The sequence below is a fragment of the Paramisgurnus dabryanus genome, chromosome 3 (genome assembly GCF_030506205.2).
Source record: "Paramisgurnus dabryanus chromosome 3, PD_genome_1.1, whole genome shotgun sequence".
Taxonomy (NCBI): domain Eukaryota; kingdom Metazoa; phylum Chordata; class Actinopteri; order Cypriniformes; family Cobitidae; genus Paramisgurnus; species Paramisgurnus dabryanus.
In genome coordinates this window covers 19,815,030-19,842,897 of record NC_133339.1, presented here as the reverse complement: position 1 = coordinate 19,842,897, position 27,868 = coordinate 19,815,030, and the positions used below count along the sequence as shown (strand labels likewise).

The 27,868-nt window shown below is 37.6% G+C and overlaps 1 long non-coding RNA gene across 2 annotated transcripts in view; it reads right to left on the bottom strand.

Annotated features, from left to right (window-relative positions):
• Positions 1 to 27,868, bottom strand: part of LOC135733957 (uncharacterized) — a 243,091-nt gene that overhangs the window by 187,022 nt on the left and 28,201 nt on the right. For both annotated transcript variants that reach the window (XR_010527061.2, XR_012336347.1), the window contains exon 2: positions 25,577 to 25,729. This is a non-coding gene — a long non-coding RNA (uncharacterized lncRNA). The remainder of the gene's footprint in view (positions 1 to 25,576; positions 25,730 to 27,868) is intronic.

Sequence of the window (27,868 nt, the reverse complement as noted above, 5' to 3'; positions counted from 1 at the left end):
TAACAAAAATGCAACCTGCGAGCAATAGTTTTGTTTTTAATAATTGTCTAATATACAAAAAAGTAAGTCCCGCTATAACAAGCTACATCTCAAATCCCCAAATAAAAAGTGTTTTCCTTATTTTGTCCAATATTTATTTCTGTTTATCCGTAAACTAAATTTCCAGATTTGACATTGGCCATTGTGAGAACTCATTATCGCCATCTCAGAGCTCCTGCGTCGATAAACAGCATTATTTTAAAGCAGTCTTGTTACGACTAAGCGAGATGTTAAATCACTTCGCATCCCCCGACCCGCTTCTGATTGACTTGAAGCACAATTAGAGACGTAGCCGATGGTCCCTTGAGTGGGCTTATGTAAATCACAGTCTCGGATGCTGACGGCCCACTATGCGCGTGTGGGTTGAGTAGGTGCGCAAATCAAGTGGGTGCCAACATGAGTGGTCTAATTAATCAGGGACTGAATGCATGCATGTGTGGACAACTGTGTGTGTATGTGCGCCTGCAAACGGTGATGTGTTCCAACAAGAACATCCTAATTATCTTTGTCTCAAATTTCTGTTTGTTTAAGTGTGTATCCGAGTCCATTTCAGGGCGCGTGTGTGTGTGTGTCCTCGCAAACGTGTCCGCTTCTTTCATCACATGGGTTTGTTTGCCTGATGTCTAGTCGCGTTTATCTCACACGCATCTACAAAATGGCTGCCGTTTCAGACAAAACATTTCAGAGCAAACATCTCATGTCAAATGAATAATGCACATGCGCACACACACGTGCGTAAACTACTTCAGCTACATTTCTGTGGTCTAAACAAAACCGACCTTATCGCCCGCAATGTGTCCAAAACTCATTCACAATCTCTTGGCTTGATATTGGATGGGATTAATCAAACACAAATCCCTTTTCTCCGACCTCCAACCAGTTGTTAAATTTATGAAGGGCGTCTGTCATTACGGCAAAACCAGGCAACACCGACTCTGTATTAAGCCTGTGACCGCATTATAAAAAGATTAGCAGCAAACAGGTGGTTTAAGGTGGAATTTTTAATGCCGTTGTCAACAAGCCATTTATTCCTTTATCATTACAGTTTTACCAAGGTCATAACACTTTTAATAGTCGTTTTAAATTGATATGTCTTTCTGCTCTACAAAACAACATTTACAGTATATCTGGGATGGAGTATATCCGTGTAAATCTCGGGGAAATGTCTTGCAGGATTCTGGTGTTATGAAACTAGTAAACCACAACAAACAATTTCAGATCAGCCACAACAGCATCAATGTTTTAATGGTGAAATGAGAAATAAAATGTAATGCTCAAATTGCCCATCAGCTGAACTTCATCTTTTACTGCATGCATTTATAGGAGTTTATTAAATCGTGTAGTTCTGGCATATGTTTTAGTAATTATGAGAGACTTTCCATATCGCTGGCTGCCGTTTGTTCTGGCATCATTTTTGCGTAAACTTGAACAGCTTGTGTACGTGAATCTCCATATCGGTCACTGTCAGAGTGTATCGATGGTAAATCGTTTGCTTCATTGTAAGCGTGGTATACAATAGGCTACAGTAGTATCAAGACGACAGAAACTGGTCTAAACAAATAGCCGTATTATAGTGGATATTAAAATCCCTGTAGAACACAAACACACACATACCTCCACTCAAACCCACCTCACCAGTTCACGCACAAAGATACCCGGGCCGATCCCCGTCTTTTTTAATGTACTCTCGGAGACCGAAGCGCCTCCTGGCCTGCCAATTAAAAACCCAATAACAGCCTATTAAATAATACATGGGCATTATTTAGTGGCACAATTAAACAATGCGCAATGGTATAAATCCAGATGGGCAAAGCTGCAGACGCCAACCTTTCATTTAGACGGTGGAGCCGCGAAGCTCCGGGTCCTAAAGCTGCCCTCACAGCTGAGTGCCAACGGTGACCAGACATATGCCCATTTAAATCGTTGTAAAACTGCGCCCCTTTTTAATGGGGTGTTCCGGGGACCGAATGATAGATGGAGAGAGAGATGATGAATCTTTTTTCCCCTCTGTCTTTTATTTTACAGGGGCCAATAAAGGTGTCTGTCATAAATTGTTTGGAGATCCTGCGCTCTTGGATGGTCTGCAATAATGAAGCGCCAGAGTACAAGCCGAATAAATCTCACCCACCCACAAACACACACACAAACAGAGCCCACAGTCCCACAAGCGCCATGATGTAACAGCGCTGAGATATGAGCCAGCATATTTACACATTAATTTTGTTTTTGAATGAAGCTCCACTCTCGCAGCAGATTTACACAGTCACCAAGTTTACAAGAGTTTATCAAACCACCCGGTTTCTAGTGCTGTGAGCTGCTTCCTGCAAGACTGCCGGGACAAATTCGCAATGCAAAAAAAACATATCCACCTACACAACATACAAGTGACCCTATCAAGGCTAAAGTCTCAATCTAATTTTGAAATTAGGAGCATCAAAGTTTGATTTTGCTCATTGTTTTCAATCTTTGACATGATCTTAGTCGACATTAAAGATATCAAGATTATATTTTTACAGAATGTTCTTTAGGAGAACAGTAAATCACAAAAAATGACTTATAAAATGGCATGTTCTTTCTCTCTACTACAAGAACATATTAAACTCAGTAACTGGGTGTGTGCAATAAAATAAAAAATTTTTTTTGTTTAAAAACCTGTTTAACATGCAAATCAATACATTTGACAAGCAAAAAGTAAATCAAACATTGGCATCAACAGTAAAGACAAAAAGAGACATTGTTCCTGGGTGTCCTTAAGAGTTTTCACAGTATATTACACATATTTCTATTTCTGTGCAGTCTAAATGGCTCACACCAGCATTGGGTCAAAAGGGGACGAGCCCAGTTGTAATTTAACGCATGCTAGGTTCTTTCAACCCAAAATGCTGGGTTGTTTTAACCCATTGTTGTGCAAATATTAACATTTTTGGGGTTAATTACAACCTAGCTGCTGGGCTCGTCCCTTTTTGACCCAATGCTTGGAGTACAACGTTAAAGATGCCATATTATTCAAATTTAGCACACAATATTTTTTGTACATTTTTACGTTTAATCAACTAAGATTTACGAGTCATTTCAACTCAATCTTGACAAGTGATGAGCTGCTGTAACTTACAGTTTTAAATCAAGTTGCTTTAGTTATGTCAACTTTATTTTATAAGTTACAGCAACGCATCACTAGTCAATACAGTTGATTAATCTTTTACAGTGACTTTTTACAGTGCATGGCCGACTACAAGAGAACTGCATTTGAAGGAGATTATAAAATTAAGATACTTTTTCCTCAAATGATGCATATGAATGTGTGAATGCATAGAGATATTATAAAGTTCTGGTATCAGAAATATCACATATGCTATACAGTAAGTGCCCATCCTCTCTAAGTTAAACACCACCATGCTCACTCGCTCTCTATTTCCACTTGAAATAGTGGGCAGTTAGGGGGTGAGAGGTCAGCTGGGGTCACAGGTGAAAGTTTGGAGGTCAAGGGTCTGACAAGTCACACTGGTCTCTATCTGCAAGCACGCGTCACCTTCTGAATATCAAGTCAATACATGTAGACAACCTAAAGTCATTAGTGTTTGCAGACTAAAGAGGAGTGAATATCCTAATCATGTGATATCTTAGTGAAGAGTTCAAATATAGAGTGTGGAGTGGAAGTATTTGACCACTAGTGAAACAACTGCTTTGAATCCGCATTATATTAATTTGCATTGAATTATACAGTCAGAATAAAAATGATGATTGCTAAAACCAACCGACAAGGAAATCTGGACTTTTTGCACAAAGTGGTTAATATCATTTGGTTATTCCAGTAGAAACATTTTAAACATTTTACAACTTTATCTTGGTTTCAGTGTGGTCCAAGACTTTTGCACTGGCAGCACTGTAAATCGTCATCAGGATATCATTTCAAGATTTCAAATGAATGATCTTTAAGTCACTTTTGTTTTTGAAAAAGCAGAAAGAGTGAACAGGACTGAAAAGTGGATTCAAACTCGCATTGAGCAGCAAAGCTCAATGTACTGGAGCTTGTACAGTATAACTGCTACACCATAGATCCAGTGACTTTTGATTAAATTTTCTCTTATGTATACAAAGCCAGTGACACACACACACAATGCAGTTTCCACAATCTGAAATAAGAATCCTCCCATGACATTTTAATCGATGGTAAGGCTTGTCGGCTCTTTGACACAAATCAGGGAAATTAAGTTTAGGAGGCTGTTGAGAAGCTAATGGCGGACCAATGTGACACTATGGTGCAGCCTCAGACACCGAGGTAAATCATAAGGGGATGTGTGAATGTCCTGTGTTGGGGGATGACTAATGTTAGCGTGGTCATTCATCCAGTGGTTTGTGTTTATGAAAATGTCCAATTTCACAATAGCCTTCACCCATTTTCCTGTTTGATACGGTCTTTTCACATTATGCAAAGCATCAAGCATTGATTTTTTTTTCTCGTGACCCAAATCAATGTCTAATAAAACATCACTGCTGTATTTACAAAGACACAATGTATTCTGGCATGAACTGTACTGTAGGTGGGTACGATGGGTACGATTACTGTGATTTTTTCTCAGTGTATACAACAATCTGGCAGACCAATTATAAGTAAATGGACAAACTGATCATCTCACATACAATGGTTACTAACTCATGGATCTGCCAGTCAGGGTTTAGGACTTCATAATCTTAGTCATTCTTGCTGCCAAAATCAGCATGAGGTAAATAATCATTTTTGATTATAACATTAACATATGTTATTGGTTTGGCCTGCACAAAATCATTTGCAAACTTTCTGTAGGATGAATATTAAATAGTACAATATGTTAGTCGTAGCTAAGATCACTTCTACTAAAACATATCAGGCGAAATTAAAAATATCAGATTCAATGCAGTTCTACTAATGACCGATTTTACATTATACAGTGAACTTTTGAAAATAACTAAAACTACAAAAACAACTAAACCAAAAGATATAAATAAAAACATTTTTTCTTTATTTTTACCTAAAATAGTTTTGCACAGTATCCTCATATTGGTTTCATGCTACATACTGTATACTTTCACTCTAGGAAAGAACTGTATTGCAATGTTTATTGCCTAGCCCTATGCACTTTTATTGTGCACTTTATTGCAACCATAATGTTTGATTAAAAACGGGGACAAGTCTAAATTTTTATCTGTTATAGTCAACATTATGCCATAAATGCTGTTCATACAGCTTACAGTACTAGACTGGATAAATTCCTTTGTATGTTTCTGACTGACATAAGCTATTATAACGCCGTTATGCTGAAATAATCGTATCTGCGATTACATCAACAAAAAAACGTATTTGAAGCCAAGCAGCTACTGCGTGCAAAATTCAGTAGCTTATAGAAAATAAAGGCACACGGCTGTTGACCTCAGAGCATCACTATTCATCTAGTCCGCCTCATATTTTCTTCTGGTTCGAGGAGAAAGTAATCTCTCTCTTTCTCTCTCGCCCTTATCTAAAGGGCTTCCCCATTGCTTGTGTTTTGTGAGAGGCCTTTGAGAACTGAACTGATAAGAGTTTTTAAACATCTGAGCACACTCATCTATTAAACAGAAACATATCTCACATACAAAAAACAGCGGCTGCATTATTATCATCAAGCGTGTCTATCTTTAATGCGGACAATAGCTGGATCATTCCATTAAATATATACACACTTTATACTGTGTGTGTACACACATACATTTCCATGTAAGTAAGATTTACAAAATAAATAAATAACATCTGTATATTGAAATACAAATAATTATTTCAAAAGATTATTAAAATTTAAACAATAAAATAGTCTAACATAGTTTTAGAAAAAACATCATCTAAAACTAGTAAAGGCACAAGTTTCATACAATGACGTGGTTGTCAGTGGATTCAATAGAAATGCTTTGATAAATTGGTATGCAAAAGATGTCAGACTCTTAACAACGTCTCACAAAGCCTCCATACGTCTTTAGACACTAAATAGAAAAGAGGAATGGTTCAGTTTCTGTTTTGTAAACTCTTCTTACAAAATTGACATACATTTGACTATCAAATGCACTGAAACATAACAATACACGCAACACACGCCCTCACTGGCCGTCTTAAGACTCTCAAACCACCTGGTGTAATGCATACATAAGGACAGGTAATGTGACTATACCTGCTTAAGGAGGTAGATGTTTTTTACTTAAAGCTTCATGAATATTGAAAACAAGAGGAAGTGCTTCAACCAGGAAATGAATAATGTATTCATAAGGAGGTGGAGACACAGGGAATGAAAGATGGGGGGTAGGGAGACGGCGTGAACGGCAAAACTGAGCCGACACTGCTATCCTGTGGTGAAGTTCAAGACTGCAGCTGTGGGACACGTTGTTCTAGGTTGATCTTCTAGCACGAGTTCATTACAAATCATCAATCTTTGGAGTTCAAGAGAAAACTGATTTAAAATCATCAATCAGTGTTTTTGCTGTCATTTTTAAATCTGTTCAGCACATCTGGTAGAAACTCGCTTTACTTCATCACGGCAGGGTTCTCCCTGTGAACAGAACGCTTGCCATTACAGTATAGTAAAAGTATTTGCAGAATAGGATAAATAATGCCAGACAGAGACTGAACAGAAAAAAATCAATTTTTTTTACTTGCGTTTTTACAATACTTCCTTTTTTACAATTCTTCCTATAAACATCCTGTAAAAGCCTCTTCTTAAAGACTTTACAGAAAACACAAATTAAGTTTTCTCGACCATTCTTAACATTTCTGAAATGTGAAGGAATTTAAATTGAGATTTAAGCGATTCTAGATACGTTTACTTATAATAAAATGTAAAAGAAAAATTCAATCAGACCACCACAAATAATGAAGTATTTATAAATTTATTAATATATTATGAATGTTTTAATTAAATGAAATATATTCATAATGAAATATGTTATGATTTTTTTTAATGAAAAGTCAACTTAATTTTATAAGTTATAACAACTCACATGTAGTTATAACAACTCAACTCTAGTCAAGATAAATAATAGTTAGTTGAAATGACTTGTAAATCTGAGTTGATTCAACAAAAAATTTTAAGACAGCAAAGTATTTTTTACAGTGTATGTTTATTAATAATAATAATAATAATAATAATACATATTAAAAATTAAAAACTCAACTAAAATATTTCTGACCTGTATTTTCTGCATTTTTGTCAAATTAACATATTTTATGTTACTTTAACTTAAAAAAAATTGGTTTAGACAATTTCAACTTGATTTTATAAGTTATGTCAACTTTTTGCAAGCCAAAACTTTTAATAGTAGGTTGAACTGATTTTCACAGCCTGATCTCACAAAATACGTGTGAAATACTTGCGCATTATTTTGCTCAGTTTTGCGTGGCATTGTCACATATTTCCACCATTTTTCATGCTGGACTTTCTTTTTTGTGTCAGTTTCACGTATGGTTACTCAACTGTTTTTCCTATTTTCTTACAATTGTCACTTCGGTTTGGGGTTAGAACAACTTTCTGTTACATAAAATTACAACCTAACCCAACTCTAAACCTATAACGTCAGGCGACAATGGTTTAAAAAGCATACGAAAAAAATAGTATAAACCAATACTTAAATTAACATCCTAACGCAAACAACAAATCTAACCCCAAACTGAAACAACAATCAAAAACAGTTGAGTAACCAATACGGGAAAAGAAAGTCGTGGCACGGGCACGTAAAATGGTGGAAATACGTGACAATGCCGCACAAAACTTAGCAAAATAATGCGTGACTATTTCAAGGAAATTTGTGAGATCAGGTGGTTTTAACCTCATGCTAGATTTTTTTAATGTTACCAATATTTCTCAATATATACATTTATGAATCTGCCCACATTCACCTACCGTAAGAAACTACTTAGAGAGATAGATCTAATTTTCCTACTCAAACTTTTCATTTTAATCTGCTCCTCATCTTTGACAATATCCATACATTGCAATTATCTATTATTATGGAAAAGATGAGTAAGGTTTTGGGATGAAAATCTGCCTGAATTAATGGTTCTATTAATCACTGTTATGTCTTCAGCTTCTCGTGTCTCTTCTATCAGTCTGTAATTTATGTGTTTCCTGAATGGAGGTCTAATTGCAGAGTTGGCACCTCAGGTGACTTTTAAACCCTCGGGGATTTGCATCATCCCATGTCTTTAAGAGTCACCTTAAGAAGAGAACATGGACAAAGTTAACATTTCTTTCTCTGCAAAAGGGCAAATGTTGAAGGTTGAAATAAACTCAGAAGAGTTGGTATCCATGTGTATATATATTTTTGTTTTTGTTTTTAAAAACATACACATACACACGCAGTCATGGCTATGATAACATTTTCCATATCAGAATTGCTATTTTAGATTTTAGTGTTTCTATGTATAGTATATAAAAATTTACTTATTCCACTTAGTGTGTGTGTTTGAAATACAACTTAATCAACATTGTATTTACAAGTCTCTTTGCAGTGTTAGGATAAAGTTAATATAAGTCTGATACTATTTTCAGCATTTTTTCAAAGGGTCAGTAAGGTGCACTAATAAAATGGCAAGCATGCAGTTCTGGAAGGGAGCACCAGGGGGCACATTGAAGCGTCGTGCCTAAAGCATCACTGTTGGTGGCAACTGCATCCACAGATCCCAGGAAGACAAAGACGACCGATGACAACAGCTACGCTCGTAATTGTGATCTCAGACAAACGATGAACCGGGTCAACCGTTTGCGGCTTTTAAAAGACAGGCAGCCCTCTCAACTATGATATCATTAGAATTTAAAACTTTTATATCCTATAACACTTTGGCATGTGTTCGGAGGTGAAAATTGCACACCGATTTCAGCTTTTAAAAGCGAACACTTTAAAAGTGAGCAGATTCTAAATGACCTTTGGGATGCAGCCAAGACCTAAAGCCTGCCAAAGAAAAAAGACTGATAGAAACAATTAGATAGAACCGCCTCTTCACAAATCCACAAGAGATCTATATCACCCTGTGGAAATAAAGGCCATCAGAACATCTCTGCCAAAAGAAGCAACTAGAAACAAAGAATAAAAGTGACATTTAAGACAGGTTTGTTGCATTGGGAGGACAATGATGTAGGACTCCAGAAAAGCCTCTTTTTTTAAAGTCCCTCCGAGAAGCCCAGATTATTCTTTTGTACAGAAAAGAGACGTTCGCCACTTTCATCTCACGTCCATCTGAGATTATATCCTAAACCACTCAGAGAGGTAACAAAGATCAAATGCCGGCTTAACATGAGAGAGAGTGGGACACTAATATTTACATAAGCGCAGGTGTTAATATTCACCATCATTAACCCACTTTGCTTTATACGAGCTGCCCGGGCTTTGAGGAGACACAGGCCTTGTCCTGTACCCGGAGCCCTTGAATGTGTTTGGACAACACTAATCTTGCTATAGGTAAGCCTGACACTTGGGGTCGTGGTAAGAGGGGCTCTCATGATAACAAGAGTAGAAAAATGAGGGTCAGTAAAAGAGTTTGTTAAATGAAATGAATAGTTTTTATTTTAATAGGTGTTGTGAAAAAAAGTGTTGCTATACAGTTTGGCCAGGATGGGAATTTTTGAAGAAAAATCTAAAAGGTGATCACAACAAGCCACACAATTTGAGGTATGATGTTTTTGGTACCCATTTGACTCTATTTTAAACAATATTAATAGTGATTCTTGTCTTAGCTCTCTACTTTATCTCTTCTATAAAAGATGATTTTCTGTCAGAAATCATTTTCAGTACAGTGCTAAAATTAATCTGGGTTTAAGAAATGATCCCTACAACCAAAAAAGACGAGACCAACACAGCTCGTTTGTCACGAGGCATCGTGTGACGTCTCGTCAACGAAAGTAGCACAGCGTCGTTTCCCGACATTAACCGATAACCCCCGTTACCACTACGACGAAAGAGCCACCCCGAGGACGGATCACGGCGCGGGTCAGACGTCAGTGTCGGGAACCTCAGACGTTTTTACAAGCGCGAGAACGCAAACAACCGCAGACACAAACGTGAACGTTTTCTCATTCGTGTAGTCGCCTGAGGCGTAGTGGAAGCGATAATATTTATATCGCTCCTCTCTGCACTGTTTTACGCCCGCAGCAGACGCAGTCTGAGTCTCTCCGCTGCTCTGATGACTGCCATAAAATCAGCTGCCATAAAAATTGATTTGAAGCAAAAGAAAGAAAATGGAGACACACTCCAAAATAATTATACACATGAACGCTTAAACGGCATCACGGTGACGCTGCGTGAGTTATGGCACATATTTACCCACAACGCACCACAAAAAACATGCCCCCCACCTCGACCCCACCGTGACAGAGTACACAAATTTTTAAAGCTTTTGTTATTACGTTCATCTGTCTTCATATTCTGAGATCAGCTTGATTCTCTTGGTATTCTGACACGGGGTTTGTTTTATCCACTGTAGATTGTGATGCTATACGTGATAAGGACTGTTTGGTCGTAGTTGGCTGTAGAGATGGTTATGGCGGTTCGTCGTCTGTTTGTTTGAGAGACAGGCCTCCAATGGGTCTCTCCACAGGGGTTCACAGTAAGGACAATATTGCTCACAGTCAGTGAAGCCCATATACTTCACTAACGAAGAGCACAGCGCCGGTTCAAGGGAGGTGACGATTTGTTTGTTTCACACTAAGAAAGAGGAAAAAAGAGGACAGCTTTCGAATACTCTGAAATTGTCAACTCCAACCAAATTCAAGTAAAACTTTCTTTAGGCAAACTGAATTTTGTAAAGCGAGTGCTTAAATGCACAAAAATGTGTCTGCATGAGGCACGTTCGAAATCATCTACAGGTGAAATACGCACACCTGTAAATGTCAAACTCAGATCTAATGATTATATCGTATAGTTTGGCTAATGACATACAAATTATTTCATAAATCAATAATGTTATCTGGTTAATCAAAATCCTTGATCTTGCGGCACGTTTTCTTAAAAAATGCAACGGAATAAGGGGATATTTATACAATTTTATGCAATGAAATTGCGGGAACTTGCAAAGTTTGTGGGAACTTGCAAAAACTGTTTGCAGCTTTTCAATGATGTTTACGTCACTTCATAACGTTCCCATGGCAACAGGGGAAATGTCTATGCTTGTGTGAAGTAAATGCAACATTTTCAACTTTCTGCTTGGATATATGGGATTTTTGCTACGAAAATGCGGGGATTATGAAATCATGAAGTCCCGCATATTTTGTGCATGGAAATTTGCAATGTATGCTGGGAAAGTTCGGCGTATTTGAAAAAATGCGACCCTTGCATAAATGCAGACTTTGGCCGATTTTTCGTTGAATCATGCGATCGCATAATCACGTTTTTCTGGGGGGACTGTTAATTAGGTTTGTGCTTAAAATAAAAGCAAACATATAATTTCGCTCAACGTAGACTACGTTAAAAGAACATTTAGTTAAAATTGTATTTAATCATTTGATTTGAGGTGCATGCTAAAATTATTTAATTATTTAATTCTAAAACAAAATAAAACTATAAATAACAAAAAATTAGAAATGAATAAAAAATATAATTTAGAAAAGGACTTTAATATGGATGACTTGGAAAAAGCAGCCAATAAATGCCCAGAACAGATGGGAACTCTTTCAATATTGTTTAAAAAGCATCTCATGGTGAAAACTCAAAATGCTTCTTCATAAAATGTAAATTCAAGGCAAAGGGTGACTATATTGAAGATGCTAAAATATGACCAATGTAACCATATTAGTTAATAATAATAATAATAATAATAACAACAATAACAATAATAATAATAACAATAATGTTACTTTTGGGTTATTCCCACTGATCTATATAAATGACTGGATTGCGCATGACGTCACACTTGTGAAGCCACCGCGCCGCCATGTTGGTATACCCAAACGTTCTATTAAATCAATGGACGTTATCAGATTTTAATGATAAAACATAACTTTACTCGTCTTCGTTTTTATATGTGAACTTACCCTGTACATTATTACAACACAAACGTCCAAAGCATGTAAATAGTTATTTACTGAAAGTTGTACATTTTGCGTTTTAATCAGTTATTATAAATTCATCTTTATTACAGTATCAGATCAGCAGACAGACCGCAGCATATTTAGTATTAATGACAATAAACGTGCTCATTCTGAAATCTATATAAATAATCATGCTTTGTACCGTATGTTCATGCAATAATTTGCTAGTTTTGTAATTATGTTATCTAAACTATTTAAAGAAATAACGCTGACCGTCACAGTGTAGCTGAATGTCAAAAAAAAACTTTATTTATACCCGTGTCATTAACAAATGCAACAGACACACTCACCTTAACGGTTTTTTATAAATCCATTATCCTGCCCGATTAAAACATAAACATTGCAAATAACACCAGAATTAACAAATAATTAACGTAGACATATCCTAAAAATTAACCTTGTGTAACTGATACGCTGTAAAGGGGGTAAATTTTAATCATGATTTTGAATGGAAGTCAATGGCGCTCTCTGCCGGTTGGGTATACCAAGATGGCGGCTCGAACTCTGCGCTGGCTTCACGTCACGCAGTTACGTCAAGCGTTCTATGCGCAATCCAGTCATTTATATAGATCAGTGGTTATTCCATAGTTTTGATTTTATCAAATTTATTATTATTATAAAATGTGAAAAAATATTGTAAGTGACCCTTAACCTTTTAATGGCAGTGCATATTACTTGGATGACATTATTTGCCTTTAAACTTCTTTTAGAAAATGTAAAGAGTAATGTCATTAAAAGTTGTTACAGTGATTTTACCATAGTTCAAGGTTATTGAGCCCTTTACATTGTGCCTACAGACATTACAGTAATACTGGAAGCTATTTGCCAGTAACTTTTTGTATATTTTTTGTACATTAAACATGAACAATTCTTTATCTTTACAAAATAAAAATAAAATAACACCCCTATGCAAAGCATTCTGGGAATCAGAAATCCTCATCAACCTTTAGTGTTGTCTTTTTCTTTCAGGTTTTGGTTCCCAGAATGCTTTTTTATAGTTTTATGCTGTAAAGACAGAGACTTGTTCATGTTTAACGTTCATTTAACTTTGAACAAACCGTTGCCAGGAAAAAAAAAATTAAAACTAAAGTAAGTTACTAAGCAAATTTTTAACATCTTTTTACCGTGATAAACTTTAATTCATGGCCTGTGATGGATTAAAGATGTCTATGAGGCAGTTTTCCAGACAGTGTTTAACTCTAGTCCAAGACTTAAATGCTTGTTTAAGCCGTCTTAAAAAAACAGCTTGCACTGAGATATATTAAAATATATTAATGCCATTGTTTTTCATCTAAAGATACACACGAGTAATGTTTTTTGTAAGGTATGTTTGTAAAAACGACGTAAATGTCCTAATATAACTAAGGCCTAGTCCTGGCTTAATTTAAACCCTGTCCGGGAAACCGTCCCTATGTGTATTTAACTGCGCTCTCAAATACTGCTCACCATCCACTTCTACTCAGACATCCTGTAGAAATTGTCTTCTGTTTTTACTTCATCTCTCTTTTTTCTTACTTCACATCCTATCCTCAGATCATAAGTAATGTGCTTCATCACTCATTGAGCGGCGGCCTCCATCTGACCCTGAGCAGAGTTCAGGTAAACCAGAGCATGTCCTTGATCCGACTCCCTTCACTTCCCCTTCATTCATTTATCAGTCTACAATACTGAGCTCGGTCACAATCACACTTTTCTTCTCTCCTTGTTCTTCTCTCCATAACTCACTGTGTTTACTTCTCTCTCTACCACACATCTATGGCTGATTACTCAATTAGGACTTTTGACCGCTTAACTTCTTCAAAATGATGTTTCATCAATCTTAAAATATTTACAACATGGAACGAAGATCTGATTATGATAAAGCTTGAAACTAGTTAGCTAGAAGCCAGTTAACTTTTCGGTTTAACATTTGTTAATCCTTTAATAAACCTAGAATTTCTTTTTTTTAAATGTTACATTACAAAAGGTTGGCATTGCTCCGCCCACTTTACTTGAAGTGCCTCATTAGTTTTTCCTTCCACAACTTTTATCCAATCAAGAAGCAAAAAAAAATCCTTAAGCCCCTCCTTCTACATTTGTTTTGTTTTCGACCCAATGAACAGTTTCTTTGGTTTGTAACTGTTTTTGTGGAACGAATCTATTCTTATCTCCCTTCTGATTCACATCAGCGTCATCACTCAGAGAAATCAATGTTTATCTCTATGGCTCAAGTTCTCGCACGTACAGCTTGAGCACCCGATTTTTTCTTGCCATATAAATAGTGCGATAAAACAGATTAAACAAGTGTTGGAAAAAGCGTAAAGACTTCTTCCTTTTTGCTACTCGCTATTCCATAAATCTAAGATGGATCCTGTCAGGTACGTGCATCTTTTGAGACCTGAACCACCAATCCATCCCACAACGCCTGACAAACACTGTGACAAAGGAGTCGGGCAGCACCTGTATTTCGCCTCTTATCCTGCCATCTCTGCCCTGTGTCCATCTCTTCTGTGTTATCTCCACACCTTTCATTCACCCTGTTGGATGGATGCCTCTGAAACAGAAAGGAGGCAGAGGCGCGGTTCACACGGGGGATGTCTGGTGTCATCGGGACAATAATGACCCCTTTACCGCGGTGATGAATGATTGGCGGTTTACTCTGTGATTTGTAGGGGGGTGGGGAACGAGGTGCGGTGGAGGCCACGGGCAGACAAGGCGTTAACGGATGGACTTTGTTTCATTTTGGGACGAGACCCACCTCACATTCCTAGACAGACAGGGGTTCTGACGACGGACGAACACAGGGGAAACATGGGATGCTAATGAGATCTGACAGATTTGACAAGTGGGGGGCTTTGTTCCATTCGCTTCACTTTGCTTTCAGAGTACTGGTGTGTGCAGACACAAACAGGCAATCGGAGGGGGAAAAAATTCGTTTACCTGCAAGCTTTACCTTTCTAATAATTTGGAATAAGTGATGTACCAGCTACATATGCCATACAAGCCTAATCTGACAGGAAGACATAACTATGGTGGCTAATACAAAACCAATGTGGAGCTCCACCCCTAAACCTACACTGTACTGTATTTTCTGGACTATAAGTCGCTTCAGAGTATAAGTCGCATCACTTAAAAATGCGTTTTGAAGAGGAAAAAACATTTACAAGTCGCACTGGACTAAACGTCGTGTTATTTCACAAAATCCAAGCCCAAGAACAGACATTTAATCTGGAAAGGCAAGTTATTCAACTAAACAATGGCACATAGAACTGCAGGCTGAATAGGTGTCCGTACATGTTAACGTAACATTAACATTTATTCATCGTACATAATAGCACATCGAACATACCTGGGAGGCAGATTAGGCTAAATTAACACGACAAGCCAAATCAAGTTCAAAAAGGTCCCGAAGTCATTCCACATCACTGAATCCATTGAATTACATAAAACAGGATCAGCATAGAGTGGACTCTCGCGGCTGTAGACGGTAATGGTTTCTCTTTTCTAATTTTGACATAAGTCGCACCTGACTAGAAGTCGCAGGACCAGCCAAACTATGAAAAAAGTGTGACTTATAGTCCGGAAATTACGGTAAATAGTGAAAGCTGCTGTACTTTAAAAGTTACTTACACTTAAAAAAATTAGCTTTATAAACTTACATTTTCTCACTTTAAATAAAAAATTATAAAAGTGTAGCAGTAACCAAATAAAGTAATTTTTGAGTTGATCCAACTTTTACTTTTTACAGTGTAATGTCACTGGGAAGAAAGTAGATCGTACCGAAACTCACAAATGAGATCATACATCGAATTCACACAAATTAGTAAAATTGTAAAAAAGTGCCATAAGATTATGTAGCCCACATAAGCTTCAATTTAGTCTACCCACCACATTTACCCATCTTTAATGTTTACTTGGGGGCAGTTCACATTTCGCGTCTTTTGTGAGCACAAATACGTTATTTCACATGTAGATGTGCGGCAAGCACACATAGTGCGACACATAGAGGCTGTTTACACTTGGCATTAACATGCGTTTTCGTCGATCGGATCACAAGTGGACGAAGTTAATGCCAGGTGTAAACGGTGTTCAAAACGTTTTGAACGCGTCCACTTTCGACCACTTTCAACCACATTCAGAGGTAGTCGAAACCACTTTCGATCGGATCGCTTTGGAGTTGCGGAACGCAATGTGGTTGAATGCGTTCGAACAGCCACATGCGACCGCCTTCTCTCCGCCCATTTATTTAATCTGAGGTATTAAACACTAATTTTACGTCTTTTTTGACTTCTGCCGTGAACATACGGTGAACAGCGCTATTTTTAGACTTTCATTGATAAAACTACTGTTCTCCGTAGTTTCGTTTTGAAAGCGTGAAAGTTGCGCGATCCTATTTCATCAATTGCGCCGAAAATTCAGAGAAAGCTCCAACAAATAAACGTACAAAACACTGTGCAGCATGTATACTTGCTAAACAAGCAGCGGGCTCCGACATAATATAAGTTTGCGTCCATATAAACTCATAATTACTCCCGCTCGCGTTTGAATGACAGCAGAGAGACTCGCCCACCGTCTCACAGACCACCCCCTCACAGTATTCAGGACAGATGCGGTCGAAAGTGGACAAAAGAGACGGATTTAAATACCAGGTGTAAACGCAATGTGTCTCTCTCGTCCACTTGTGATCCGATCGATGAAAACACATCTTAATACCAAGTGTAAACAGCCTCTTAGTCTTTTTTCCAGGAGCGCTGCTGACAGTTTAAAATACTTCAACTTTTCAGAATGTGCATGAGAAAGGTTGAGGAAAGTGGCATAGTCATGTTATCTGTGCGGTTTTAGACTTGAAATGTGAACCACCCCTTACAGAGGTGAGAAACAGAAAGATCAGGTTGCTTTGAGGACTAAATCAAAGTCTACTCTACATGTGTCCTAAAATACATTAGATGAACAATTCTGTAAAACAGAAAATCCACATCATTACTACTGTGCTACTTATAATAATGCAAAACTAATTAACAAACTTTAAAAAAACACACATGATTAACAAGACAAAAATGTATAAACACTGCTATAAGCCTTGTAGTTTTTTTGTTAAAAGACCTAACTGCAATTTTGGTGCTGGTCAGTTTTGACCATAATGACCATCTATATTGGTCATTTCAGCAGGGGTGTTAAACTTTGCTCTTTGACCTCCCCACCTGCAGCTTTGAAGTCAGTATTAAAGAAAACCTGATGGCCTGTTTGAGTCAGAGACTGAGAAACTGTAACCCTCTCCTGAGATTGTCCTGAGGGGAGAAGGACAGTGTGATGATCTTCATAGATATGAGCCTGGGCTTCACTACACAGAGTTAAAGCTGCAGGTGAAAATTAAATAAGAAAAGATCAGAGATTTAAAGAGAGCTAATCTGTTTTCGTGTAATAGGGTCAAAACTCTCCCTCTTTGAAACTGCCCTGTGGTCCAAAGCAAGTTTGAGGTCGAGCGGTTTCACCTTGACCAGATCTACACCACCACCACTGGACCCCATGAGCCGGTTGTAGAAGTTAAAGTGTAATTTTGCTGTGGGCAGGTAATCAGATTTACCCCTCTAATAATCTCATTCATGGCAATGAGGCACCTGTTGGTTCACAGTAAATAAAAAAGAACAAGACCAAAGGACCAATAATTTGGTTTATCATCACATAATATCGAACAGATTTGTTTTTGCCTGCTTGTTTTATGACCTGGCCACTTTCTATGGCTTTTTCATTATGAAATTCACCATGCGTCCGAAATGGCATACTGTGACAGTAGGTACTGAATTAGATGAAGTACCTACATATTGGCCGTTAAATCAGTGCGTTCTATATAGTATGAATATAGATAGTATGAATGAAATTCCAATATACTATACATCACCTGACATATGTCATCATAACAACAAGCAAGTCGTTAACTTGAATGACGCTAAACAAGCGCAATTTAGCCATAAGTATGGGGGTGTGCACACCAAAGCACAAAAACACCCGGCGGACGCTGCCTGCCAGTTTATTTCGGCTGACTAGAAGCTTTCTTTAGCTGAGCGCTTTGGTTGCTGTGATACTTCTGCTTTGTTTATCGTAGTTGTACGATGTGCCAGTTGGTTGTTGTAATATTTGTCCCACCCCTCCTCTACTGTGATTGGACAGCCGTGTGAAAACTGACATTGACGAGCTGAGCTTTTTAACTGAAATTGAATCATTTTCAACTCTCAGCATGAAAAAAACGCAAAGAACCGACTTTCAGCGTGAAAAAAATGCCAGCTGCTGGCTTTTTTAAAAAATGCTGCGCTTCCGCTGGAAACAATTAAAAACATATGCCGGCGTTAAAGCTTTGGTGTCCATGCTCCCTAACAGCTGTTTTCCTTCTGTATTTACATTTGAATGGAGTCGTGTTATGGCTTTCTTCTGACATTTTTAAAACTATGACAATGCCTCTCCTTCTTTGGTAGGTGACTCCTTTCCAGGGGACTTACGGGATAGTAAAGCGTTCATCGAATGCACACTTCAAAGTCTTGCGGGAAGTCATCCAGGTACTTTATGCCTACTAGGGCTGCACGAAAAATCACATGAGCATCTTTACAGTAAAGCCGGCCCCCTTTTTACTATTAATTCGCCATTATCTGCTTTCAGATGGAGCGGCATTTACTACACAAAGCCGTAGTTCACAGACAATTGGGGCAATTTCGGCATCATTATCACGGACATATCGCATGCCCTAATGCCTACTATGTAAGGAATAATTGACGGAGGGCCGTTGAATTATTCGAAAATAATGCACACCTATTGATTTTCCCTTATAGTATGTAAGTAGGCGACTCGGAAGCAGCATAGGTTTCAAATAATAATACATTTGCATTTATGGATTATATGCCTTTGACAGACACACCACTGATAATATAGCTATGTATATTATAGTGTATTTATGTCAAGAGATCTTTCTAAAAGTTCCACATGGCAACATCTTTTTGGGAACCAATCCCATGACCTTGGTGTTGCTACAGCATCATGTTCTGTCAGTTGAGACTATTGTGAGTGTATCCATGTCTTGTTTGCTTAAGCAACAAGTTTTCAACACTGGTCATTCGCAGACAAGGGATCGGAGTCGGGTGATGGATCTATTTCCACAATTCACTTAAGTGATTGATGAGGTCATTGATTTTTCTGTCAATCATATACATAGTGATGCTAAGAAACAAGCTGGGCCATCTGACACATAAGTAAGACAAGCAACTGCTGAAAGCATCCTGAAAGAGATCAGACTCTTGGCCTTCATTGCTCTTTTGTCCTACACATTCAGCAACACAAAGCATTGGGGAAACGCTTTGTACCTTAACTGTGAATGCATGATGCAAGCGGTTGCAATGTCATGGATTTGACTGCCAGGGAACACGTGTTGATCAAATAGGCTGTATACCTTCAATGCACTGTTAGTTACTGAGGACACAAGCATCTGGCAAATTACTAAACATGTATATGCAACATTCTCATTGCATAAAAAAGTTATAGAGGCGGCACTGAAAAAAAAAACTTCTGGACATTGATTGCTCATGATTAAGTTTTCTTAAAATTAAATTAACATTAATTAAAAATGTATTTCATTTTAAGAAAACTTGATTCAATCATGTTGAACTGGTGTATGTAAATAAATTACGTAGATTCAACTCATTTGAAAACTTAATTCATTCATGTGCAACCGGTGATTTTTCAGTTTACTTTATGATTTAATTTTACACTTCTATCTAGATAATGTTTATCATATATTTAATGGTAGTTTTCCGCATTGTCTCAAACCCAGAATTTCTTTCCACACTGAAAAAAATGATTCCTTGAATTTACTCAATTATTTAAGGTAAGTGGTTGCAATCAATTTATTTAAGCTACATTTAAACAAAAGTTTTATATTTAATTTTACTTTACTAATCTTTTTTTGTTTAAATGTAGCTTAAATAAATTGATTGCAACCACTTACCTTAAAAAATTGAGTAAATTCAATAAATCATTTTTTTCAGTGCATTTATATTTACGCTTTTATCCAAAGTGACTTACAGTGCTTTATAAGGCATACATTTTATCATTATGTCTGTTCCACGGGATCGAACCCACAACCTTTTCCATTGCTTACGCAAAGCAATACAAAATTTCCAAATGTTAATACAACACACAACACAAAATTACCCAAAAATATAAAATATACAGTATAAAAAAACACAATTTCCACAATACAAAACTTTTATAACCACTTAAAAAGGGACATTTTGGACACACTACCACTACTGTATGGTGGCATAATGATATTCTTTAAAAAAAAAAATTATGCAATGACTTATTAATATAATAAGTGTTTTTACAATCTGTCATTACCACTGTACCATGATACCACCACTACCTTTATAAAAAAAAGTTTCAGCGAGTTACATTCAGAATGTTGTTGTTGGTTTTACTTTGCATATCTGTTCAGGAAAAATCGAGTTTCAAATTTATTCTTTCCATTCTCCTAGTTTCTCCACACGCTTCTCATCCATTCTTCCAATCTCCCCGTCAAGCCTCTCTCTCTCTCTCTCTCTCTCTCTCTCTCTGTGTGTGTTTGTTCAGTCGTCCCTCTGTACCTCTCTGCCTTTGTCAGGGCTAATGTTCTCAAATGGAGGGAAATTAAAGCAGGGAAGCCATGCGTGTCGCACACTAACTCTTCCCCCTGCGGGCCTATTGGGTTGCAGTATGCATACTGATGAAGGCACATGGTTCCTAGCCTACCCTGCACTGAGGCCTCACCATCTCCTTCGCACCTTTGAGAAGCTCCGTTGTCACATGCATGAAATAAACATGCAGAACAAAAAGGCTGAGGAATCTGAATTTATAGAGTTACTCATGCATATGCACAAACACACACAGCAACAAACACACACATGCTGTAAAAGAGCTTTGGGTTGGATTCAAACTGCCATGGAAACTTTTTTAATCATGTCTTTGTTATTTATGTTTGCCCTATTAATGTTATTGCTTTACACTCTTCAGTTAAAATTAATTAAATCTGTAAAACACTGAACGTGTAATGATGATAATTTATGAATGCTTTTTTGTAAAAAAAAAAAATTTGATAGAATAATGACAAACAACTGTACGAGTTTCTTCAGATCAACAATTTTGCTGCAAATATACTACAGAGTTCACACTTAAAAATCATGAAACATGCATGCATAACAATTTATGAGCAACACAGATTTTTACAACATACCCTCACGATTATTTATTTCCTGAACTTTCTTCTACTTTCTAACACGCTTACATTCACACGCAGTGAACATGGGCATCAGCGGGAGGTAGGACAGTGCTGATTTGTGAGGTTTGCTGCTGCAATGCTGTGAAGTTTGGGGACAAATCAATCTGATCTCTGTACAGACCTGTCTGCCTCTCCCACTGAAAAATGACCTTTCAGAACAGATCAACTGACATGGAGACATGCAGCGCGCGTGTGTGTATATGCGTGTGCGTGTTTGTGTATGTGTGATTTACGAAAGCATGTGTGGGATCATGCAGATATGTTAGAGCCACACAAAAATACATGGTTTGCAGAAAAAAAACTGTCTTATTGTAAGGCAATTATTTTTACATTTTCATTTATATTTCCGTCATAAAAAATTTTTTATGAACTGTTATGTCTATCAATGTTGTAATTTCGAAAACTAAGAAAGACTGTACAAGGTGCTTTTATGAAAAATTCTGATGGCTGATGATTTTACATAATGGCCAAATGAAAGTTATACAAAAAAAACAACTTTCTATTGTAGTCCAAAGTTTCTTTTTATTTATGTATTATTTGTTTTACTTTTATTGTTTTGTGTCCAAGTCAATTTTGCGCGATTGATCAGCACAATTGTGGGGTTTCCACAAACAAATCATTATTTAAAAACTGATCATGTCTTTTTATTAATGGAAAGTTTTTGCTTTGATTTTGGTCTTAACATAACAGTAGTCCAGCCAAAGATTTCAATAACCAGATGACCTACCACTTTGTATTAATAATCCATTTCTAATGCTGATCAAGTCAAAACTAACAGACCCTCGACCCCTCGGGCTCTGCGCGAGTTATTAATTGCAAACTTCGGCGTAAAACTTTTTGACTAGTCACCCTTTTGTTCCTCTCCACCGGCCCATAGCCGACCCCGCGGACACACTCGTCCTCCCGGGCCGCCGGGGTCGGCCACTTTGCCCCGGAGTAGGTCCAGTCGCCCGCCTCCCCGGTGCTCGGGTAATGGGCTGGCAGGAAACCGGCTTCCTCCGAGCGTTGGAGACACTGTAAAACACTAATGGCTCACTGTGGGGATCCGCGGTTGAGCTGGGGCCCCCGAACCAACCCCATTATTCATTAGACGAGAACGTTATTTATTGCCTCCCGGCACAAACACAACAAGCCAATTAATAATTAAGCATTCCTATCCGCCTCTGTACCAGCCTGCTCGGATGAGGAAAACAGGAGATATGAGCGAGAGCGTGAGATATGGGCGGCCGTGAGCCGCATAACTTCAGCGCTATTAAAGGAAATGGCAGTTAAAACCGAACCATTGTCTGGAGAGACTCGGAGCCAAATCCAGACGAAGTGAAGTGGAACCACCGCTGTGGCTTCTGTCCAAAATCCGACGCTCTGAATCCAGCATACTGTACATTAGGTAATGAATATCAATAAATAATGTCAATACAAATCTGATGAACAAGACCCGATCCTTTCTTTTACGAACTGCAGGTCGTTCCGAGTAAAAGGAAAAAAATAACGTGGCCCTTTTTCGGAAGGGCTCTGAATGTACACGTTAGGAGTATAATTTATCTCAGTTCAACCGTCTCAGGAGACCTGATGTCTACAAAACTACACACATCTCTGCATAGCCTAACAAACACATTAAACCTTTGCATTAGGCAATACAGATACACATAACAGTGTAATGTCAACAGTTAATGGCACAGTTGAAGGTCACTCCTCATGAATTTATTAGCCGAACACAACAATCACAACTAATGCCGAGTTCAGTTGCTGCTGCTGTTTTCAGACTGCATGATGGATTGGCGACATTGGGTTTCACACTGCATGACTTTACCATAGGAAGATCGCAGACAACTTTGTCCCGCAAAACTACGTCTCACAACCAAACGCATGCAAGAAGTGACGCGAAGGAAACAACGCAAGGTCACGCGTGCAAGACATGAATTCTCACGTGAGACTGGGATTATTATTAAAAATAGTAGCCCGTAAGAAGCTTACCATACAAATTGTATGTGCGCTCATTTGCAGCAGAAAGAAAAAGAAATGTTGCTAATGTGCAAATGTGATTGCCACTCGCGTGCACTAGCATCCATTTGCCTGTGATTTCGGCCGTTTGTCTGCGATTAATCAAAACCTGTCGGCGAGTGAAAATCAGGGCTAAAATTGTGCAGTCTGAACGCGTCATAAGACACATTAGCAAAGTTGCTTATGTAGGCCACACCGTCTCAAGGATCATGTGACTTAAAGGGAATGCTACAATAAAGTAACAAACTTGAGAAATTAAATCAAATATAGGGCAATATAGGAAATATTTATGGGTTATGATCTTTTTAACATTCCACAGCAAAATCCACGGTGTGAAACTCTGACTTTTTTCATGTTTAAGTGCTATAATTGGGTCGCCAGTGCTTCTATCAACCTAGATAATGTGAAAAAGAACAACCCAGTAACTTTGTTTGGGTAAGCCATTCTTTGCAAGCATGTGAAAAATTAGGTCATTCAGATTTTGCCTGTTTTGTGATGTAGGTTGCAATACAATACCGCCCCTAAAAGGGACTGCAAGTAGGATTTTAAGTGTTTTATTAGTCAAAATCAATGTCTTTATTCATAAATGTCCTCATTTGTGTTCAAATGACCTCTGCCAATGATCTGACTTTTTTGTAAGCTTACAATTTCTTCTCTTTACTTGCATTGAACGGGTAAGTCCAAGGAGACTTTCATGTCATTCCACCGTATTGATAAACTATAATAGCAGAGAAGGACAAAAAGCACTAGCCTACCAATGCGTTTCCGCAACACGTTTTTATTCAGAACACGTTAACCAGCTGAAACGGACCCGGAGATCAGTGAGTTCATAACGGCTGCCGTAGTTGCAACACGCATTTGGAAAAACGAGGCGCTAGGAGCACTATTCATTTGAATGCAAAATACAATTTCACCACAAGATGGGGTAAATCCTACTTACTGTCCCCTTAATCTGCACTATCCAACCATGACACTGCCATTTAGTGCAGAGAGCAAAAATAATTGACAGCACAATTGAGTTTCAATTGCAACAAGCCACCATCATTGCGATCAGTGTTCGCATTTCATCCGCTTATTTGCATTTGTAAAGGACACACCCAAAAACATCACATTTTTGCTCAGGCCTACAAAGTGGCAATTTTAACATGCTATAATAAATTATCTGTGGGGTGTTTTGAGCTAAAACTGTACATTACGCACTCTGGGGACACCAAATACTTATTTTACATCTTCCAAAAAAAAACTCATAATATGACCCCTTTAAAAGTACACTGCTGGTGTATATATGAGTTTCAGTGTGAGACAGTGTACCTTCAATTGTTTAGTTGAAAATATGCCTTTTAAAACAAATAATTGATTTTGGTTAAAAAAATTGATACACGACATGGGACCATAGCCATACGACCTCCTCAACAGACTGAATCTCTATACTTCTACATTTCTATGCAACTCTTACAAACACAGAAATGTAAAAATTTTCACATGAGGCAAAACATGATCACATGCAAAATGTGATTTCCCAACATTTTCATATGAATGCCATGTAAAAAAACATGAGAATTTACCTGGAATGGTTTACATGCGAGCACGTAAAACTCATGCCGCTTGTAATAAAATAAAATAAAAACATACAGATACATGCTTGCTTAAGGTGGCTACTTGTTTAACCCAGTATGAGGAAAAAAGTCAGTGGAAACCGAACAAGTCAAATAATATAATAATGAATAAATCTATGACAGCAGCCATCATCAAAAATATGGTAATTACATCTCAAATTGATCGTTTTGAGGATTTTAGACATAAGGCATCTACCACCAATCTCTAGCCAATATGACATTGTCCAAGCGCTCTGAACCGCACAAGTAATTAATTACATTTAATAAAAAAGCCACAGTGGCTTTCTCAGTTTGTACAATTTCCATATCTCATAATGTATCTCAGTAATAACAATTTTGTTCTCAAGCACTAGAGATAGGAAATGTGACATTATTAAATGCGACATTAAATGTTCCCAAAAACTTATGATTTCTCACTTTGATGATAAACCCACATCAGATGAATACAAGTGAAAGCAGTAAAGTGAAACTCATCATGTATGCCTTCCCCCAACCATCTAACCATCACTTGACTCCACCCAGCTATTTTATCAGTTTACTCTTACTGGAAGTGCATCAGACCTGACCTGCATCTCCATCTCCACCGCTATCGATCGGCTGTGGGCAGGCTGGGGAGGCACGGCGGGGGCTCGTCGCCTCTTCTAGACTCTGTCAGCCGAAGTCTGTCTCTGCTGGCTTGGAACTTCACCTCTATCACCCGAGTGCTGGATCGACATCATCTGAAATAATATTACAAGGCAATATGATTGAACAACTTGTTTGATAGCAGCATCGGAAAACCTCTTAATGCAAATCCTTCCCATAACAGTACTATTTGACATCGAGTAGATGTCAAAGTAGATGGCATATGACTGATTTACACATGCTTTCATCATAGTAAGGTTTTTGTGCGCTTTTGTGTGGAGTCGCAGCACAAATCCAGCATACTGTACATTACAAATGTTTTGGCCGGTGTGCGCATATGTGTATTTCTCATTTGAGTTTCTGCTCGATTGGTCGGCCTAATGTGGCCAGGCTCTGTCGGCCCTGGTAATTGTGCTCATTTGATTTTGGCAGCCTGTGAGGATACCGTCCATCACTACAAAGTATAATATATAACACTTAGTCTATGTATGGTCTATGTGTGTGCGTACGCAGGTTTGGTTATACTTGTGAGGGCAAAATTTAAATTTTTGTACAAATAACAATGTTCTTATTATTTGAACGGCTTAAAAATGAATTGGTTAGATGTTCCGCATCAAAAACCTGTCATCTCTACATGTTTGGGCGAGGGACTGCATATGTAAATAGATGTAAATGGATCTTTCAAAGGTCCCACATATATACCTGCAATAATTTATAGCCCAATATGCATGTGTATATATACACAGTCATGTGGTAAAATATATGACTGTCGCAACTACATAAAGGGTATTCGATTTAAATTTAAGAAGTGTGTTTTTTCATCATCAATATGAAATCATTTGATCCAAAAGAAAGATGGCTTCTCCGACTTGGAGCAAAGAGACTGGATAATTAAGTTTTAAGATGTGCCATGAATGTGTGTGTGTGAGCATGTGCATCTGTGCATACAAGTGTGTGCGCGTCTCATCTCTCCTGGCCATATGGGGCACAGGAGAGAAACCCTGCACACAGATGGCAGATCACACAGCATTTTCTCTTCCATCTATCTCAAGATCGTCTCCATCTTTTTTACTCACAAACACGCTCGTAATACAGTCTTTCACGCACAGATCACTTTCATGCACACACATTTTGATCTTTTAAATAATGCACACACACTCACATGCATGCACACAATTACTTAAAAGAAATTAAAAATAATTGGATTTTAATTCCTTTAGATGTTATGCATGTTTTTTTTCTATAGTTCAAATAATATTGAGACTACATTACGGCGTCAAACTCTTATAGGATTATCCGTCACATCACATCACAAAAAAATAAAAAGATCATCACAGCACTGTATACATACTAGTGCGCAATATATTAAAATTATTGAAATTATCAAAGCAACACAGATGTGCATATGACAATATGCATATTGCAATAGTTAGCAATAACTTAATAACTTTAAAGGGGACATTTAATGAGACACTTTTAAGATGTGAAATAAATCTTTGGGGTCCCCAGAGTACGTATGTTTTAGCTTAAAATACCATAAAGATAATTTATTAGCATGTTAAAATTCCCACTTTGTAGGTGTGAACAAAAATGTGCCGTTTTGGGTGTGTCCTTAATGCAAATGAGTTGATCTCTGCACTAAATGGCAGTGCCGTGGTTGGATAGTGCAGATTAAGGGGCGGTATTATCCCCTTCTGACATCACAAGGGGAGCCAAATTTCAATGACCTATTTTTTCACATGCTTACGGAGAATGGTTAACCAAAACTATGTTACTGGGTTGATAGTTTTTACATTTTCTAGGTTGATACAAGCACTAAATTAAATACTTACAATGGTTGTGTATAGTCAATCAGTTTTAGCAAAGTGACTGGAGTGGTTGTGTGCGCTCTGATGTGTGAAAGATGATCAACGATCAGAATTTATGTTAAACGTGTACACTCAGCGCAATCTCACGGGAGTTTGTACATATTTTATGAGTTGACTAATTCGTATCAATTTGTACGCAAATTCGTACAAAAACGTACGATAATCAAAACACAAAAAAACACAAAAAACAATAATGAAACCTCACCCCTAACCCCATTGTCAAAGCAAATCATCAAAAATCGTACGAGTGTGGTCGTACAAATAATTATGAACATCCACCTATTTTAAAATATGTACGAATTGCCATGAGATTGCGTTGGTATGTTTGTTATAAAATCTAATTTTTTAACGTTTAAAATATAATTT